This window comes from Gopherus flavomarginatus, chromosome 2 (genome assembly GCF_025201925.1).
Source record: "Gopherus flavomarginatus isolate rGopFla2 chromosome 2, rGopFla2.mat.asm, whole genome shotgun sequence".
NCBI lineage: Eukaryota > Metazoa > Chordata > Testudines > Testudinidae > Gopherus > Gopherus flavomarginatus.
This window is the reverse complement of record NC_066618.1, coordinates 148,592,051-148,613,444: the sequence shown is the minus strand read 5'-3', so window position 1 is coordinate 148,613,444 and position 21,394 is coordinate 148,592,051.

Genomic DNA, 21,394 nt, shown 5'->3' with positions numbered 1-21,394 from the left:
TCACAATTACTACTCATTTGCAATGTAGCTATAATCTGTTGGTTTACATGCACTTAAAAAAAACCAAAAATTTAAGTTTAATTCGATGTACTGTGGTTTCACATAAACTGTTCCAAGGTTTCTTTGCATGAAGAGAGTACTGCACATATTCTTTGTAGTATTCTAATTTTTCACATAGTGCATGAAAAATTTTGATTGAAAATTTAAAGTTGAATTTAAATGCTTGATATTGACATAGCAGGGAAATGTAAAACCTGCAGTAACTGAAACAAATCATTCATGCAAGGAAAACAAAAATTTCTTTTGACATTCTTATAATGCAATAGTAATAAGAAGATCCTTGTACATGTTTGTTTTCAAATTGTTCCTATTTCTGTTTCATATTAGGTTAACGCTGTATACAGAGGTGTATTGAACACTTCCACCTGCTATTCTTAAATTTCTGACTTTAGTAATATTCCATACTGAATATATGATTTACCCTTATAAAGCACACACACATGCTCTATTATATAGTAATTATTTGTCCTTGTAAGGAATGAGATTATTTAAACTTGAATACTGGTGGGTTTTTTTGAATAGTACAAAATAAGAACATTCAGTTGCAGTTAAATTTCCAGAGGAAACTATTTGAAATCATTTTAACGTAGAAAATACAAACTTTTGTTCAGGTAAAATGAACTCCCTAGAAAAGACATGTCCAAAATCTCTTCTTTAAATCATCCTGTTTTTGGAAGGGGACCTGCTGCCAGTTCCCTCATTTGACTGAAAACCAATATCCTGAAATACCCAAAGAATTGTGCATATATATACAAAAAGAATCAGTGTGGGTGTGTAAATGAGTGAAAACTGTTTTTTAGAAGTGAAGAGAATTATTTGTATTTAAATGGGCCCCAGTACATTTTCTGGCTGGGCTGTGTTTAGGGCTCTGGGAGTTGAGCGGTATTGAAAGGAGGTTTTAAGCAGTCTTCACACCTCCTTGTCCCAAACCCTAAGGCTAGTTTAGTCCACAAGGCTAGTTAATGCACACTTGGGGCTAGTATCAGCTTGTGATGTCTCCGCAGGAGCCCATCACACCTGCTGTGGATCACCAGAGCATAGAAAGCCGTCTGGCCAAGCCCATTCCCACTATATCTATGTCAGCTCTATGCCACTTGGGGTTTCCCTCAGAGTAGGTGAATCCTCAGCAACCTAGTCAAAGAACCATGTCAGGGGCCCAATACGTTAAAATTTCCCCAAAGAAACTTCTTTTTGAATCTACATACATTCTAAAGTATCTAGCAGCTGAATTAAAATATGATGCTACCTCAAAGTTATTACATATTTGTAATCAGGCAGGGCAAATACCTGATTATAAATCCCAAACAACTCCCCATGGATACTAGCTCAAAATGAAGTTGACTAGTTCTACCTGTCTTCTTTCTACTTTTGCATTTGCTTTTTGTGCATATTCTAACAAACACGTTCACTGGGAGGATTGCTCAAAAAGCAAAAGAACAAATAGGTAAAATTAATTATTGGGCAAATTTCCAAATTATTAACTCACTTTGTGTGCATGAACCTTTGTGCACTTTTTTCAAGCAGTAACACATACGAGCACAGGTTCTGAATTTGCAGGCACAAAACACATTTGGACAAATGGATATGCACAAATTCTAAAATCTCCCACGCAGGTGTTAATATTTCTCACTTGCTTCCACAGGAATGCTCAAAAGAGAATGTATGCAGCTGTTTTTAGAATAACTCTAGTGCTACCCTGGGGCAGTAAGAATCTGCTTAACACCCAGTGCAGGGTTACCCATAATAAATAAATAAACTATAGTCCCACCATTATGCAGATAATCGCATTAGCCTTTAGGAGCTTTGTAACAGGTTATACATGAGATTTATTTTTACTGAGATGGGTCATATGGGTCATATGAGTTTATCACCTAAGAGACTTGTTCAAACTACCATGAGATCCTCAACTTTCACCTAGAAAGTTAGCTACTAAAGATGTAGGCTGAGCATTACAACTTACTGAAAAGATTATATCTCTCAGCACTTCTGCTCTCCCCTCCTACTGCACTGTAGCACAAACAATAAACATGATCCCCAAGCCTTCAATGACAAGAGTGTTGCCAATCATCATGAGTCATATTGCATTTCATAATTAGATATTTTTGACATGGATGATTATCTTCATTGAACTTCATTGAATCTTAGGTAATTTCCAAGATATGGATGTTTCTTGTACTCCTTCTAAGAAAATTCCCAGGTTGTAATAATTACCATTGGAAAATTCTTCTGTTTAAAAGGACAAGGAGTTGGAATGATGCCAGGTGGTAACTATTCAGCTATGGGCTATTTCTATTAAGGGTATGGCTACACTTGAAATTTCAAAGGGCTGCCGCGGCAGCGCTTTGAAGTGTGAGTGTGGTCAGAGCACCAGCGCTGGGAGAGAGCTCTCCCAGCGCTGCACGTAAACCACATCCCTTACGGGTGTAGCTTGCAGCGCGCTCCCAGCGCTGCAGCACTGATTACACTGAGGCTTTACAGCGCTGTATCTTGCAGCGCTCAGGGGGGTGTTCTTTCACACCACTGACCGCAAAAGTTGCAGCGCTGTAAAGCACCAGTGTAGTCAAGCCCCAAGTGTAAACATCCAGAAACTTCTACAGTTTCATCTGGTAAACAATTTAAGACTAAAAATGCCCCACTGAAAATAACCATAGCTGTTATGAAGGATTCTCAACTAGGAATAATCCAACAATAGAAGGATCCAAGTTATAAAACAAACCAATCCTAGAACAAACCTAACAGCAGAAGGCGGCTCATTTGGCAATATTTGATTCTGTAAGGATCCCTGTGATAAAGATATTAAAAGAGCACAAATTTCACCTGTAAAACCCTTTAAGGATTTTTGTTTGTTTGTTTGTTTTAATCTATTGTTATTTCAAAGGGTAAGTGCTCTATACTTTCTGAAAATTAGGCCCCTTTCAGGTGTCTAAAGTTGGCCACAGGCCCTGGACAGTATTGAAGTTAATTACAAAAAAAATTGAAGGAATATGTAGTATTAATACTCCATCATGACAGGGTTGGAATTTTAGACTGAAATCACAAAGTCCTTTCTAACACTAAAAATTCTGAGACTGGAATTGTCCCAATAGAAATCAGTCTGAAACCATTTGAAATAGAAACTTGGGTAAAGAAATGTAAACCTTTATCCAATTATCTGCCTGTGGATACAAGACATATCCACAGGCTGCAGTGTAAGCTACTCAGCTGGAATAGCTGTTTGGAGCCCAGCTGAAATGAACCACAAATTCCAAATGAAATAAATGAATGAGAGGCTTCTGTTATTTTCAGTGGAGCTGTGCATATGAGAGAAGAAAGCCAAGAGTAAGAGGACTGCTAAAAATCTAAGAATCATCCCACCCCATAACTGACCTCTTAGAACGCTTTTCCACGTCACCTGAAGTGAATACATTTTGACATGCTTATCCTGCTACCTCACAGCTTTATTATAGAGGAGCAGATTTTTCCCTTCTAAACAAAATCTCAAGAGAGGGCCAAATTTGTGCTGTTAACTCCATGGCACTGAGGTCTTGCAGTTTTCTCCACATCATCTCCTATGGTAGCAAGAAAGCCAAAGGAGGTAAGATGTAAAATCCTTTGCATCTAGTGGCAGGTGCAAAGTTCTGGGAATCTGCAGCACTCTTTGCACTCCAACCTCCTGGCAACATGAGCTCATTAGAAACCATGTTGCCAGTGCATTCCTACCTAACTTCACCCACAAATTCCAACCTGCCTCCCTACCCCCACCACTCCTCAAGATTTCTGGAACAAAAAACCCATGAGATTTCATGCTGGCAATTCCACAGTTTCCTATGTGTATTTCCCAGTACACAGGAACTGCCAGACTAGGTCAGACCTGTGGCTCATCTAATTCAGCATCCTGTCTCCAACTATGGTCAGCATCCGATGCTTCAGAGGAAGGTGCAAAAACCCCATGAACGTTTTAGCCTAACCTCTATTAATTACTGATGTAAGCCCTTAAACAAGAGCTTTTATCTTCCTTCTTTGTTAGCATTAACTATTACAACTCCTGATATTTTTATCAATATAAAAGTCCAATCCCTCTTTAAATCTTGCTAAATTCTTTGCCTTCTTTGTTCCGTAACTGTGTTGGGGGATGATAATTAATTGAATAACTGTCCCCCAGTTATGTCTCTACCTGGCCAGCAATACCTTGGTTCCACAACACCCTTCTGCAAGATCTAGGAGAGAAAGTGATGCTACTTAGACTCAATTAACTTCTTTAAAACAGTTGTTTGGCTACTTATGATGGCTTTCCAACTCCTTTCAATACTTCTGTGGAAAAAAGTAAAGGGAGTGATCTGATACATTTACCTAGAGAAATATTCATTGCAAAGATGAACAAACAGTATTGCTGTAAAAGATGTTGAGATAATTGTTATAAGAAATGAGAGTCATTACTGAGAATTATGAATACTTTGTAGAATAAGATAAATTAAATAAGGCCAATAAGGTGAAAGATCAATTTATTTTTCTGAGTGTTGTTAAAGTGGGAAACAAGTTTAAATGAAAGTAAGTACAGAATACAGGAATCAATAAATATATAAAGCCTGAAAGTGAAACTGAGCAATGTGAAGATAGCAAAAATTGACCTGAAGTAGAAAAACCAAGTGTGGAATTTAGTTTCAAGCAATAGTGCAAACCACGAATAAATCATGATGTTAGAGACAAAAAAACAACCAACCAAAAAAAAAAGTTGAGTAAGAGTTGTTATGGTGCGGTGTGTGGTTGCTGGTGAGAATATGCGTAAGGTTGGCAGGTTGTCTGTGGGCGAGGACTGGCCTGCCTCCCAAGGTCTGTGAAAGCAAGGGATCATTGTCCAGGATGGGTTGTAGATCACTGATGATGTGTTGGAGAGGTTTAAGCTGAGGACTGTAGGAGATGGCCAGTAGAGTTTTGTTGGTTTCTTTCTTGGGCTTGTAGCAGGAAGCTTCTGGGTACACGTTTGGCTCTGTTGATTTGTTTCCTTATTTCCTTGTGCGAGTGTTGTAGTTTTGAGAATGCTTGGTGAAGATCTTGTAGGCGTTGGTTTCTGTCTGAGGGGTTGGAGCAAATGGGGTGTACCTCTGCGCTTGGCTGTAGACGATGGATCACGTGGTGTGTCCAGGATGGAAGCTGGAGGCATGAAGGTAGGCATAGCGGTCAGTGGATTTTCAGTACAGGATGGTGTTAACGTGACCATCACTTATTTGTACTGTGGTGTCTAGGAAGTGGATCTCCTGTGTACATTAGTCCAGGCTCAGGGTGATGGTGGGGTGGAAGCTGTTGAAATTGTGGTGGAATTTTTCCAGAGTCTCCTTCCCACGGGTCCAGATGATGAAGGTGTCATCAATGTAGCATAGGTAGAGAAGGGGCGTGAGTGAAAGAGAGCTGAGGAAGCATTGTTCCAGGCCAGCCATAAAAACTCTTCCTCAGGAACCAATCCATGCAACAAACCTCGATGCCAACTCTGCCCACATATCTACATCAGCGACACCATCACCAGACCTAACCAGATCAGCTACAACATCGCCGGTTCATTCACCTGCACATCCACCAATGTTATATACACCATCATGTGACAGCAATTCCCCACTGCTATGTACATCGGCCAAACTGGACAGTCCCTATGTAAAAAGGATAAACGGACACAAGTCAGATATTAGGAATGGCAATATACAAAAACCTGTAGGATAACACTTCAACCTCCCTGGACACACAATAGCAGATGTAAAGGTAGCCATCTTAGAGCAAAAAAAAAGCTTCAGGACCAGAGTTCAAAGAGAAACTGCTGAGCTTCAGTTCATTTGAAAATTTGACACCATCAGCTCAGGATTAAACAAAGACTGTGAATGGCTTGCCAACTACAAAAGCAGTTTCTCCTCCCTTGGTTTTCACACCTCAACTTCTGGAAGAGGGCCTCATCCTCCCTGACTGAACTAACCTCATTATCTCCAGACTGATTCTTGCCTGCATATTTATACTTGCCTCTGGAAATTTCCATTACATGCTTCTGACGAAATGGGTATTCACCCACGAAAGCTTATGCTTCAATACATCTGTTAGTCTTTAAGGTGCCACAAGACTCTTTGTTGCTTTTTACAGATCCAGTCTAACACGGCTAGCTCTCTGATACTTTACATGTGTATAGTTACTTATGTGCATGTTTGCAGGATCAAGGCCCTAATTTGTGGTCCTTGATCCTGCAAATATGACCACTATTTTATTTCTAATCATGTGTTCTAAGAACTAACTCCTGAGTTTAAAATATCATAAATCTACGGTAATAGTGCATGATCTCTGGTATATATTGAGATTCTTATATAACAGAATAAAATATTATTTATTTAAATATAAAACACCTCCATTAAGCAACCATAACATTTCAACTATAAGGCAAAATTAGCTATATGGTATAATAATTTAAATACAAAAATGAAGAAAGATCTTGGACTTTCATTGTGGGCCTTGATAAGCCCTAACATGGGCTATTTTTAAAGCCATGCCAGCAGTGTCTATTGTGCTAACAAAGGCTGAGGTACCATTTACCTTGTACTTTCTGATTCTTAATCCTTGTTGAGACAGAATGAATTAAAATATGTTCTACCTTTTCAGAAACTGTAATGTATGCCCCCAAATGATTGGTTTGAACTACTCTCTTCTGCTGAACTTCTAAAGTTAATCTAATATTTATGGAAGCCTACTGACACTTCAGCTTGTACCAGGTTTAGTATTCAGTTAGGCTTCCTCCATTCAACCTTTCCACCCCAGGAGAAAACAGATTTAATTTTCATTGAGTGGGTATCATCTTGGTAAGTACTCCCTCAGCAAACTAACCTCCTTTAAAAAATATTAGAAACACACACTTGGACATGTGGGAGGAGAGTGGAAAGAGAGAGAAACTGGCAGTACTTTATCCTATTTATCAGCAAGATAATCCTTTTTAAGTTGCATGACCCAGCATTATTTATGCATCCAAAATTTCTTTCAAAAGACTCTACATGGGAGTTTTGCATGTTCAAGGATTACTGAATCTTACCTGGATTTTAACATATTATATTTTAAGAAAAAAATTAGAATATTTAAAGTTCATTCCTACATTTCTTTCCCATAAAACACATGGAAATTACTTTGAAAATGGCAATCAGTCACATGAAAAGCTTTATGGAGGCATGCATTGTTGCTTTAGATTAGACAGAAATGGGGAAAGACTGGAAGCACCAGTTTCAGCTCCATAAAAGTTGAGTTCAGTTTTGCACTTAAAGCAGGGCTTCAGCCTTTGAGTAAAAAAATTGATTTTCCCAGAATCTACAATAAAATCTGCTAATTAGTTTAGGAGTTACAATTAATTTTAAAATTGGTCCCTTAAGAAATTCAGCACCCAGCATCAGACACTTTTTTTGTCCTGAATGATCTTAATAAGATGAACACAGAAGCTTCAGACTTCCCATATAGTTTAAACTCACTGAAGTATAATGTGTAGGCAACATTTCCAGATTTTTTAGGGTTAATGGCAACTTTATTCTGTTATTCCTCATAACTAGAAGTTTAATGTTCTTCTATAGAGAATTCCATAAAGAACTGCTCTCTTTTAAAATGGCTGCCTTCTCCCATTGCTCTCAATGGGATCATGTGTTCACCTGTGCCTCCTGTTAGCATAGGAAGCCACAGATCTTCTCAAAGCTTTCCAAGTATGACCAAGTTCTGTCTATGGAACTGTTTTTGAAGGTGAACCAAATACTGCTGACCTTAATCACAAAAGTAGTCCCAATGAAGTCAGCATGACCATTCACAGGGGCAACAAGAGTAAGATCTTGCCTACTGGATGTACCATCTATGTTCACATTGTATTTCTTGGCTTTGTTTGGATTTGTATGTGTTTTTTTTTTTTTTTAGTTTGAAGAAATAAAATATTGATTATTTTAAAAAGTTAAATGTAACAAAAGATTTGGAGTTTTCTGTGCACAACATATACAATAGAAAAACTCAAACTTATGAAGTTATAGGCCCCTCATGCAAGATAATCAGAATTTCTCTCTCTCATTTAAGTTCATTCAAGTTGAGGATTCACAGCACCTACCAGGAAGGGCTCAGCATCTTGCAGAATTTTACTTTAATATAGTAAAGTCCTCCCCAGATCTGAATCTTGGAGCTATATTGTGCTACATTTACTCGGGTTAGTGGCACTTGCTCACATGAGTTGTATTAGTAAGGGTAGCACTTATCCAACTCTTAATACTTATATACTATGATGTCATTGTGTGTAAATACAATTTTTTTGGGACTTTACAACCCCATGCTGCCCAATTAAGGTTGTTTAGCAATGCTATAATAATCTATTGAATGCCAATATTTTCAGTTTAGTACTTCGGTTGCTAGGTTAATTTAAGAAAAAATAAGATCTAGTCCCACCCCATCCCCCAACAGTATCAAGAAGTTGCTGCATCTAATGTATAAAATTAGACTGAGATAGATCCTAGTCTGAAATGAGTTGTAAATCAACCTCTTGTAACGTGAATATTTTATAGAAGGCATTTGCAAACTAAAAAGCCTGACATTTATACAGTAATTCATGCATAATTTCCCTCTCATATGTCACATTCTTGAGATGAAAGTAATTTTAAAACACAAGGTCACAGAAATATCTGCCAATGTCACTAAAATAAATAAATAAATAAATGAATAAATAAATAATACAAGGGAAAGGCTAAGAACAATCACAGGAAGCAATTTAGCATTTCGCTATTCTGGAAAACATTTAATATCAATGTTCATCTTCACACAGCACCAAGGAGAGAAGGGGTAATAATCCCTGCTGTAAAACAGAGATATATTCAAGGTAGATAAATTGTTTCATTGATTTAATGACTGCTATTGTTTATTGGCCAACAAAACAGTTGGAACCATTCTTGTGGGACTATAATATATATCTGATAAATGATACGACCAGGACAACCTCAGTCTCAGCAGGAAAGACATTGAACAAATTGTCAGCATGATTTACATACAAGTTGTCAACAGCATCTGGCTTGCTGTGCGGAAGAATGATGAGCAACAGATGTTTGCCATCTGCCCTATCTGAATATACATCCCCTGTGAAACAATATGTTTGAATGGCTACAACAGAGATAGTTCTTCCACAAAGACCATAACCTTCTCGATTTCAACATTACTTCTAGTCAGTACAATATGAAATATCTCCAAATGCATCCAGCACAGAATTACGTGTCTTCTTGTTAGTGAATAATTATGCCCATCCTCATGGAAAATGAAGGGAGAACAACTTACTCTGGAGAAGTGTATCCAAGGATGAGTTCATATGTCATGGTCAACGGTGGCTGTGTCACTTTAGTATTGGCTAAACCTCCTTTTCAAATTTTAAATATATCCTTGTGACTTTTTAAGTGAATACTGCATCCAGACTATGTAATATTAAATGACTCAAAGGTATGCCCAAAGACTTTCTAATTTTGGAACAGACTCTTAAAAGTCAAATGGCATTGTGGTTAATATAAAATATCTAATTACATTGTCAATGGTCCCTTTGTTGAATTTGTTCCCTTGTATCTTCAGAAGAACTTTCTTATCCTTTCCCCCAAAATCAATCATTACAAACACTCATCATTGTTCTATCTCTGTGAAAAAGAGAGGACTGCGTATATTTTATCTTTGTGTGCTTACATGGTTACTAACTGAGAAAAACAACAAACCTCAAGAATGACTTGCATACAAATATTTGGGCACATGGCTCCCATTTTTCAGTTATGTTGAGAAAGACATCATGGTCAAGAAATCATCTACCATCATTGGCTCCTCACATTATTGAATATTCTCTCTTTACTTTATTATCTCTTTAGCTGGAACCCTTATTTGACATTCCTCTGAGGAGGTAATTTATATTGCCTTTTACTGTGTAACAGTCATGCAGCCCTGTGCATTAACAGCCTTCTGTGATTACCGCAGACTGTGTGTCTTGAAATAAAAATGATTTAACATTAAACAACAAAGATCACAAAGCCAGGCTACACTTCTGAAAGTACAGACTTAGAAATAGTGCCACTGTTAAGACATGTCAGTTTTATGGCCTAACAATTTTGACAATTTTTTTCCAAGGCTCAAGGGGCATTTAAAGGGTTCAGTGCTCTGACTAGACCTGCTCAAGGTGAAAAATGGTCACGTGTTCCAAAACATGAACCAATCACAGATACAAACTTGTGTGGGGTGTAAAAGTGTTGTGTTTTGCTTTTCACTCCTCCAGGATGAATCAAAAGATCAAAAGAGTTTTCAAGACATGGAGAATGGTTGTTGTAGATGATTGGTATTGACTGAGAGATCATTTTATAAAATAGCATTCAAAGATGCTACAGACTCCTCCTAAAGTCATAAAGAGGTTTGATCTAACATGTCAAGTTCTGCTTCAAAGATGATTTTTTTTAAAATTTTTTTTTTGTACTGGCAACAGAAGTAGTAGCTTAGAGATGGATCTATCTGCCTCAGCACAATGTATGAGTAAGGCTAGTTACCCTTCTCCCCTCTCCCAGAGGGACAATTTTGATTTTATAGGTTCCAAAAATCAGAAGGAAACTAAAAGAATCACTGCTAAGGGAGAAAAAAAATAAAAGATGCTGCTTCAGAATGGTTTTGGTGGGGAACAACAAAATTATCATAAAATAAAGATAAAAGGACTTTGGCTCGAGGATGGTAATCCTAAATGAAAGCTGTTAATTCAAGTTTATGAAAAGGTTGCCTATTTGCAATATACAAGTATTACCATCTTCATGTTACATTAGCTAGCCTATATAGCTGCCAGCCCAGCGAAGAGTGGCTCATCAGAAAACCTGAATACAAAATGATCATCCCCATATGTCTGAAGTGGTATTTAAGTAATAACTAATCACTGGAAATGGGAAAGCACCTGACATCTACTTAGATTTCAAATCTGTGGATAGGTTACTTAACAATCTCTGTATTGACTGGCTTTCAACCAAATAGGGCTGTGGCAAGGAAGGTCAGCCAAGAACAGGTCAGCCTTGTAGAATACAATCTGAAGACCTCTAGAAAATGTTTTTGTGATCGTTGGGAAGACTAGGTCTGTTTTGTAAAACAGTTCTGCATAATATATTTTGAGCAGTTTTTTAAATTAATTACAAAGTGGTGTATGAGGAAGACAGAAAAATGTGTGTGCTATTATGGACATAATGGCACAGGAAAATAATTGATGCAAAATGTACAAAATGAAGTTCAGAGTGAATGTTGTTTAATGAAGGAAACAAATCAGTAGGGATTTTTATCGGAGACATTTTTGTTTGTTTATTTTTATAGTGGAATCAAGCAAACTTTGATGATAAATAAAGTTTAATCTTTACCACCAGATTCTCCCATAAGAGATCAATTTCTTATTTCACTAATACTAGTGAGTTCAATGCGGTTATAGCTGTGTATATAAAAACAAGTCAGGAGAACAAGTTACAAATTAATTTGTGGTTCCGTTTTGTTCTGATTTAATATAATATGAACTGCAGGTTTTTTCCTTAAACTATGTTCACAATACCTCTCAAAAATGGGGATGACTCTATTTTCATTTATTTCTTTCACTCAGGACTAAAGCACATATTGATGAAGGAATGGGCTCAGAAGCCCAACTACAACAGCTATTTAAATAGTACTACGAGTTACATGTCTGGTGTAAATGAATCGGAAAAAGGGATTAAGAGGCAAAATAGTGTCAGTAGCACAGGTTTTGCATTCCATGAGTACGGCACTGAGAAAAATCACAATTTCATGGTGAGTGTGCGTGTACATCACAAAATTAGCTCAATACCGTGATTTTTCCAATAGCGGGGAGCTGGAAGTGGAAATTTGTGCTTGCCAATCTCGTGCCCAATGCGACTTGTAGCTCATAGCCGGGGAGGTCATGTAACTGGCCACCAAGTTCCATCTCGAACTGCTGTGATTTACTCTAGCATCTGCAGCCTTTTCTTTCCCCTTGGTGTCCACCTCTTCTCTGAGCAGGCTCACCTGCTGTGCATTTGGTGGCCAGTTTTATGTAAGGCAGTACCAATGGCACTTGGACACGAGCAGCTGCAATCTCAGCAAGAAAATGGAGGCACTCATCGGCCACCTAGTCTTCCCCAAAATCCTATCCCAACATGACACTGTTGCACTTCTTTGAGCTGCACAAAGTACAAAACTGGGGCATGTCACTTCCACCTCCATGCTCTTGGAAAAACTGCAGCGGTTCGGGGGAGACCCAGCAGCAGGTACACACTTCCACCTCTGCGCAGAGACTGCGTGGGCTGCTCACGTCTCAAGTGACAATGGTGCTGTCTTGCATAAAACTGGACACCAGGTCCGAAGCAGGTGAGTCAGTATGGTGGGCAAGGGGGCACTGAGTGGGAGGAAGAAAGAGAAAAAGGAGAAAGTGTGCAGCTGCCAGAATAAATCCCAGCTGGGTTTTTTGTTTGTTTTTTATTGGGCAGTGGGAGAGACTCAGAAGATTGTTTTATGCAAAAGAATGTATCAACGAACTTTTGCTTACTGAATTCCATGCATAGGCCATTAAAATCATAACTTTACACACGACACTGCTGTGGATTTAAAAAAAAGAATCCATCAGGAAGCTAAATGAATGCAATTCAACAACTTTTGTATTCTCTAAGGACCAAACAGAGCATTCAAAATAAGTGGGCACAACTCCTGTTAAAATCAATGGGAGTGGCATCCACTCACCCCAGGAATGAATTTGTTCCCGCAAACGTGGGGGATGAAGCAATACCAGTTAAAGTTGGTAGAGTCTGTTTTATCTTACATCCTCCTGCTGGCTGTGGCTGCTTTTCCTGATACAACTTCTTCCACATCTTCATTATGGGTGTTACACTTATTTTGCACACTTCCTGAATAACTTATCAGTGCAAGAAATACTCTTTTCAAAATAATACCACTCTGAATATTACCCAGAGACTTTGCACTTACTCACTTCATGGTTAAGTTGGCCCAGTGAACCAAGACTAGGTGGGAATTAGATGAAGAGCTGATTGCACTCTGAGAAATGGAAGTACATTAAGGATGAAAGGAAAGGAACCGTGGGATGGCAAAAAGAAGGAAAGAGGACCTGGATGGATTAAAATGAAGAGGGGGAAAAGGGAAAGAGATGGGATGCCTTGAAGGTAGGAGAGATGTCCTTAAAATGTTCAGCTAAATTGTGACCCATTTTCAGTAATTATCCAAACTTTTAGTGACTTAGCCAAACTGAACCTCCAGAATACTTGACATCCACCTGTCATTAACTAGAACACATGTCCCAAAGGTAAAAGACTTTAGTCAACTGATTTCAATGTGAATTGCTCCCTAGAGAGACAGGAAGACACAGAGTTTACAGATTTTCTGAGTCAGATCCCAAATTAGGTTTCATCCATTATGTTGCTCATGTAATAGTTAAAGAAAGACATTTCACTGCAACTCAAAATTGTATTGCTTTAAGACCACTATATGCTGTTTTTCAGCACATGTCAAAATCAGGCCATGAATAACAGCAGCATACTAACTCCCTAGGAAATCCCTTTAAATAAATATAACAAAAGTATCTTCTAATGTCACAAATTTTCAAATTAAAAAAAACGAAACCTCTCCAAGTCCTATAGAATAAATATTAAACACTTTACTGCATTGTTAAATCCCTCATTTTAATTTAATTATATTTAGACAAGGTCGGCTTCCATGTTCTGTGGTCAAAGAAAAAGCTACAAAACCTAGGATCAGGTTGACCCATGACTCCAATCTCTTTGAATAATGAAACTGTCAAAACAGTCTCCAGCTTTTGCTATTTGGGTTCTATATCTCCAGGCCCTCCAACTCTCATATGGAGGTTCTTCACCAGATTGGCATTGCAAAGTCTGCCATGGATTGTTTACGAAAAATCTGGAATCAACATAATCCTGGCATGACATGTGAGTTCAGGATCTATTCAAGCTGTATCCTCTCCATACTGTGTTACAGTTGCAAAACATGGACACAATTCTGCTCAGATTGGGCAAAGTGGGAGTCTTTTCACACAACATGCCGACATTGTATATAGGGCATAAAGTGGAACAACTTCATTCGTAACACAGACATTTACAATCTACTGGGGCCATTGTCCACAGCTGGCATTTTATGCTTTTCAGACATGTTGCCAGAACACTGCAAGATGTTCCAATGAGAGCCCATCTTCGGGGATAAAATTCCATCAACCGAGGAACAGAGGCAGCCCAAAGGCAGACCCCCTATTGCATGGATGCATCAAGTCTGTTCCAACATTTGACTTTCGGCCTATCAAACCCTTGTGGCCACACAGGAATGGACCAAATGGCGAACAATCACTACAGCCAACCATTCAGCTATGCACTGAAGAAGACAATGATGACAATGTTAAATCATTAAAACTGGTCTCAGTTGTATTCACCTGGGATAAAATGAAAGGAAATGAATATTTATATAATATTATTGAACCAAACCCCATCTTCTCACTTCTTTGATTCTCTTTTAAATTCAGTCCCCAAGTCTGTCATGCCTCAACTTTCAGTGACCTAGTCAAAAGACCAAATCCTGATATGAAATCCAAAGTGGGCACTGGGGGCTACCAATTTGCAAATAAATCTGATAAGTCTTTAGCGCATAAAGTATGCACAGAGTGAAAGTGTAAATAGAAGACAAGGAGAAGGTTCATTTACATTTCAATCTGGATAGAAAACAAGATAAAACCACATCTTTCAGGAATGATAACACTACCAGTGACAGCATGTACAGATTGGATAAACATGGCACACAGATCAAAAAAATGCATGAAAGGTGGCAAACATTGAATCAAGATGAAAAGACCAAAGAGACACTGTCCCAAAAACAGATCATTAAAATGTCTTAACAGTCATCCATCAAAATAGTTTTTGGAAAAATAATGTCTCTTCTTAGTTACCTTTTTAGTTAATGCAAACTCAGAATGCAATAGAGCAAAGTTTTTTTGTTTGGAGGCAGAGAACTGGCTATAGACTAGTATGAATCTGAACAGTGGTAGAAGTGATCATGATAGTGGATGAATCCAGGTCTCCAAAACTTGGTAGGTATGAGACAAATATTTCAGGATCAACTAGAGCCATATCCAGCTCTTGGAAGCAAAGCTAAAATGATAGGTGTAATTTGATGGCAGCCATTTCTCCACTGATCCATATCCATTTTCTCCCCTCACCTCATAACTGCTGAAATACAAATACCAGAAAAATACCAGAATTTTTATCTGTATCAAATTGAAGAACCATCACATCCCTAACATAACTCAAGATTTCCTAATTTTTTTTATTGTCATACTCCAATGTTTTTACTCATGCAAGTTTTGACATCTTCACACATACTCTAATACCCTTTTATCTTTCCATTGACATTCAGTGTGTTCACAGTAACTTGGGGCTTTGTCTCGCCAGCCTCTTTGAACAAACCTTGTGTTTAATCTGTCTGTGATGGTGTGTTCCACTAAGAGTAGCATGCTGTTGTAACCTGGGAACTCTAGCCCTGATGTGAGTGAAGCTCAATGCAAAAGCTCTTAGCATGCATGGGCTGTTGCCTGCTACTGCTCTTCTTATAAAACTGTATTTATTATGACTTGTAATTGTGTGTGTGCCTAAATTTCCCTTCTAACAGACAGCATATTTGTTTTATTTGATGCTAGACACTGGGCTAAAAGCTTTACGTTTACCCTGTCCCCTTGTATTTTTCTGATCAGTGTTTTGTAGACTTTCGCCTCTTAAGGCATACCTACTTTACTTTTTTTCATGTTAATCTGCAGGAACTCCTACTTAGTCTGTGTCCTATTTTTCCTAGTCTCTTGGAAATCAATCTCTATCCCCTTCAGTATTGATTACTCCAACCAATTTAGTGTTTTCTGCAAATTCCTTGTTAGTTTTTTCTTCCTCCTGTCCATAGTATAAGACCATTGGATTTACCACTGATAAATGTAGCACTCCACTTACCTTTCTTCCCTACATAATCTACAATGTAGGAATGAAACTACTCTCTCACACCAGTTTCTAAGATAATATTTTACCAATTTAGAATTATTAACATTCTATCTAATAGTCTAGGCTTTAATACTGTACTGTTTATAAAGGTTTCAAGAAATCAAAGTGGATTATGTGTCTGTCTCGACCCAGTCACCTCTCATTATTACCTCTTCAAATAAGTTAATCAGATTCATTAAATGGGACCTGGCTTTAATTAAACCATGTTAGCTGTTTTTGACCACTGTCTATTTGTCCAAGTATTCTTCTATTCTGACCATAATTGATAAATAAAAGCTTCCCAAGTATAGACAAGTTCAGCTGTCATTCCCTGATGTTAAAATGTCAGCGTCAAATTCATTTGCCTCCAGTCTCTAGGCAGTGTTGTACAAACTGATGAGGTAAGCTGAACTTCTACAGTGCTGGTACCTTTATTTTGTCTGCCACATATTGGTAATATCCAATGGGAGGTTTTTATATTTATGATATATTTGGAGCAGATGGGCTATGAATTATTGTTTAATCTTTTCTTCTCTAGCCTCTCTAATATGTTACATAATATTGTACACAACCATGAAATGTTGCTGTTCAAATTAATTGTTTTATCTGTTCTTATATGATGCATATTTTCAACATATTTTGATTTAGTTTTCTGCCCCTGTAAAATGTATGTGTTGCAAGGTTTGAAAGTATAATCTTGAGTTCAGATTTTAACTTGAGCCTTTGTTGAATGATCTCGTCTTTGATTTATTTTATAAATGTTTAGCTATAATTACAATTCTACCATTTTTCGTGGAGCCATAAAATTTCACCCACATCCCTATTTGCAAGTAAACTTTGCAATGAGCTCGCTCTTGTGTATTTATTTTATGATCAGATTCTCAAAAATAGATAGGGCCAACTCTTTGCATATATTTGTATGCATGCTTAATTTATGCAAACAAATTAACCCCAAATGCTTGCACAAGTCAGGTGTTTATGTATGCAAGTGGCCAGATAGGTGCCTAATTTGATTGAGAAACCAAAAGGACTCCAATGGCCATCACATACAGTCCCCAGCTATAACCCCTCCAATGCATCATCAGGGATCTACAGCCCATCCTGGACAATGATTCCACACTTTCACGGGCCTTGAGTGTCAGGCCAGTCCTTGCCCACAGACAACCTGCCAACCTGAAGCATATTCTCACCAGTAACTGCACATTGCATCATAGTAACTCTAACTCAGGAACCAATCCATGCAACAAACCTCAATGCCAACTCTGCCCACATATCTACACCAGCAACATCATCACAGGACCGAACCAGATCAGCCACATCATCACCGGCTCATTCACCTGCATGTCCACCAATGTAATATACGCCACCATATGCCAGCAATGTCCCTCTGCTATGTACATCGGCCGAACTGGACAGTACCTATGGAAAAGGATAAATGAACACAAGTCAGATATTAGGAATGGCAATATACAAAAATCTGTAGGAGAACACTTCAATCTCCCTGGACACACAATACCAGACGTAAAGGTAGCCATCCTGCAGCAAAAAAACTTCAGGACCAAACTTCAAAGAGAAACTGCTGAGCTTCAGTTCATCTGCAAATTTGACACCATCAACTCAGGATTAAACAAAGACTGTGAATGGCTAGCCAACTACAAAAGCAGTTTCTCTTCTCTTGGTTTTCACACCTCAACTGCTAGAAGAGAGCCTCATCCTCCCTGATTGAACTAACCTCATTATCTCTAGCTTGCTTCTTGCTTACCTATATATACCTGCCCCTGGAAATTTCCACTAAATGCATCTGACAAAGTGGGTATTCACCCATGAAAGCTCATGTTCCAATACATCTGTTACTCTATAAGGTGCCACAGGACTCTTTGCTGCTTTTAATTTGATTGTGTGCGTGCAAATATTCTGAATGGGAGAGGGTGGATAAAAATAAAGGAATTTATAAATCTTATCCCATGACTTCTTACTTCGCTTACGCACTTCTGGTGAAAGACTTCATCAAAGGCTTTCTGAAAGTCCAAGTACACTATATCCACTGATCACTGGATCACTGTTGTCCAAGTCTGTTGCCCCCTAAAGAATTCTAATAAATTAGTGAGACATAATTTCCCTTTACAAAAGCCATGTTGTCTCTTCCCCAACAAATCTTGTTCATCTATGTGTCTGATAATTCTGTTTTTTACTATAGTTTCAACCAATTTGCCTGTTCCTGAAGTTAGCTATACTCCAGTCATCTGGCACAGAAGCTGATTTAAGCAATAAATTACATACCACAGTTAGCAGTTTTGCAATTTCATACTGGAGTTTCTTCAGAACCCTTGGGTCTGGATGGCTTATTACTGTTTAATTTATGCATTATGCTTACAAAACCTCCTCTATTGACATTTCAATCTGGGACAGTTCCTCAGATTTGTCACCTAAAAAGAATGGCTCAGGTGCGGGAAACTCCCTCACATCCTCTGCAGTGAAGACCAATGCAAATAATTCATTTAAGCTTCTCCACAATGGCCTTTTCTTCCTAAGTGCTCCTTTAGCACCTCAATTATCCAGGGGCCACACTGATTGTTTGATAGGCTTTCTGCTTCCAGTGTACTTAAAAAAAACTTGCTGTTAGTTCTTTTTTGGCAGCCTAATTATACTTTTGCACTAGATTTGCCAGAGTTCCTTTCTATTTTCCTCAGTAGGATTTATGCAACTTTCAATTTTTAAAGAATGCCTTTTTGTCTCTGACAATCTCTTCTAATCTGTTTAACCAAGGTGGCCTTTTTTTTCTTTTTGTTTTGGTTCTTTTTAATTATTATTATTATTTTTTTAAAATTGGGTATACATTTAATTTGATCCTCTATTACGGTGTGTTTTTTAAAAGTTACTATATAGCTTGCAGGCATGTCACTCTTGCTTCTGTGCTTTTTGATAACCATTTAAATAGCTTCTTCATTTTTTGTACTTATCCTTGTTGAAGTTAAATGCTACTGTGGTGAGCTTCTTTGGTAATCCCCGCCCCCCCCCCCACACACACTCCCTAGGATGTTAAATTTAATTACATTATGGTCACTATTGCTGAGTGGTTCAGCTATATTCCCCTCTTGGAGCAGATCCTGTGCACCAATTAGAACAATCAAGAATTGCCTCTTCCCTTGTGAGTACAAGGACTAGCTGCTCAAAGAAGCAGTCATTAATGGTGTTGAGAAACTATCCCTGCATTCTAACCTGAGGTGACATGTAACCAGTCAATATGGGGCTAGTTGAAATCCCCCATTATTACTGAGTTTTCTATTTTTGTATCTTATCTAATCTCCCTGAGCATTTCACAATCACCTTCACCACCTTAGTCAGGTGGTCGGTAGTATATTCTTAATGCTATATTCTTATTCAAGCATGGCATTTCTATGCACAGATTCTATGGTACAGTTTTATTCATTTAAGATTTTTACTATATTTCACTATGCTTTTTTTCACGTATAGTGCCACTCCCACACCAGCATGACCTACTACACCATTCCTATATATTTTATACCCTGGTATTACCAGGTCTCATTGATTATCTTTGTTCTACCAAGTTTCTGTGATCTTATAATATCAATACTCTCATTTAATACCAGGCACTCAAGTTCACCCTTCTCACTACTTCTTACAACATGCTATTTTCTAACCATTTTTCTTGCCCTGCTCATACCCATTCAAAATGCACCTGCAAAGATCATTTTCCTAGCTCACTGTTTTGACCACATCAGCTCTCTCTCTGCATCCCTGCACTGGCTCCCCTTTCTCCATTGCATCAAGAAAAGATATTCTCTTTCAATGCCTTTCATGTCCTATCCCCACCATATTTATCATCTCTCATTCACTTTTGACATGTCAACCCCTACAGCCAATCAACCAATGACACCAGCTTTTATCTCCCATTGGTAAAGTTTCCAAACACTCATCCGTATGCTTTCTCCCATATTGCCTCTCAGGTTTAGGAATAGTTCCCTTAGACAACTGCAAAACAAACTCATTATCCTCTCTCAAATTATTCTTACTTGTGATGTCTACAACACTTGACAACAGTTAGACACCTGACTTGTTGAATCACAGCTTACCACACTGACCGATATTGTCTGTATTCTTGTGGTCCCCATCCATCTCTCTGTGCACACTTGTTGTCTTGTTTTATACTTAGATTGTTAGCTCTCTGGCACAGGGAACATCTTTTGCTCTGTGCCTGTATAGCACCTCGCAAATAGAGTCCTGGTTGTTACTGCAATACAAATAACAATAATACATGATAAACTGGCCGAGTTAAACCTGAGACTCTGATCTAGGCTTTAAATGGACTAGTTTAGCTTGTTTTAACAGTGTTATCCCTTGTCTACACTACACTTTTCAAAAATGTTAGCTAATACATTCTTATCAACAAACCTTTTATCTTAGGCTAGGGTTACAGTAGAAAATTTTCCAGTAAGCAATGCAAGTCAGAGGTCTGCTTTTTATAACATTTCTCTACAAACAAAAGCTTTAGTGTAGACACAGTTTAACATGGCAAAAATGTGCTTTTGCCAGCATAGTTTATGCTGATTCAGCAAACAAAATAAACTACATTTGCAAAACCAGAATAGCTATTCCAACACACCTTTTTAGACCTGGCCTTAATCTACACACTGTTCCATTGCCATGTATTATATGGAATGCCTGGCTTGCTTAAGTGTGATTATGTTGCTTTCTAGTGGCTTGCCAAATAAAGGCTATCAGCCCTAACACTACTCACAGCTCTCTTTCCTGTGCCATCCTTAAGGTTAAAAAAGGATATTCTAGCTTAAGTCTATAGAAAGGTGGTTTGAACTTTATACAGACCCTTTGAGTTTACAAAAGGCAGTTTAAGAAGAAGTGTAGTTGCTAGGAAACTAATCACCAAGTGTCATGGTAATTCATGTTTTAACTTTAAATAAGGAATGTTGGTTAATGAAAATACTTAAGAGATAATAAGAAAAGATATGCAAAGAATGTATATTGTATGAAAGACTAGGTGAAATATGACATTTAAATACTGTACAGCTCAAAGTGAAGAAGGAATAAAAAGAATCTGATACAAAGATTAAAGATTTACATAGTTGTTTCATCTTGCTAGCATTCAAGCAAGCTTGTTGGAGAAACAGTTGGCTCAAGTAATTTTCATATTTATGTATAATACATTAAATACATAAATATATTAAAAAATACAGAATGTAGAAGTACTTTCCATGAAGACCAGGCAAATTCAAAATGGTCTTTGCAAAGACAGAACATTGGTGTATCAGGAGAAACACAGAGGGTTCAAAGTTAGC